The sequence below is a fragment of the Trachymyrmex cornetzi genome, unplaced genomic scaffold (assembly GCF_001594075.2).
Source record: "Trachymyrmex cornetzi isolate Tcor2-1 unplaced genomic scaffold, Tcor1.1 scaffold117, whole genome shotgun sequence".
Taxonomy (NCBI): domain Eukaryota; kingdom Metazoa; phylum Arthropoda; class Insecta; order Hymenoptera; family Formicidae; genus Trachymyrmex; species Trachymyrmex cornetzi.
The window spans coordinates 1,070,530-1,070,843 of record NW_017295730.1 but is presented as its reverse complement, the minus strand read 5'-3'; the positions used below and the strand labels follow the sequence as shown (position 1 = coordinate 1,070,843).

Sequence of the window (314 nt, the reverse complement as noted above, 5' to 3'; positions counted from 1 at the left end):
AATTTAATAATTTGATGCTACTATCAAGCATCATATATTATAAAGATGTTAGTATATTAAAACTGTTAATAAATTTATTGCGAAAAATATTATCTCGGCCGGGACTTGAATCCGGATCTCTTGCATACCGTACGAGCGTCCTCAGCCTTTAGATCACCGAGGCCTAAAGGCTTAGAACGCTCGCACGGTATGCAAGAGGGTTCAAGTCCCGGCCGAGATAAAATTTTTCGCAATAAATTTATTAACAGTTTTAATATACTAACATCTTTATAATATATGATGCTTGATAGTAGCATCAAATTATTAAATTGCTT

At 33.8% G+C, this 314-nt stretch overlaps 1 protein-coding gene across 1 annotated transcript in view; it reads right to left on the bottom strand.

Annotated features, from left to right (window-relative positions):
• Window positions 1–314, bottom strand: part of LOC108765388 (intron-binding protein aquarius) — a 26,894-nt gene that overhangs the window by 24,884 nt on the left and 1,696 nt on the right. The gene's annotated exons all lie outside the window — the stretch shown is intronic.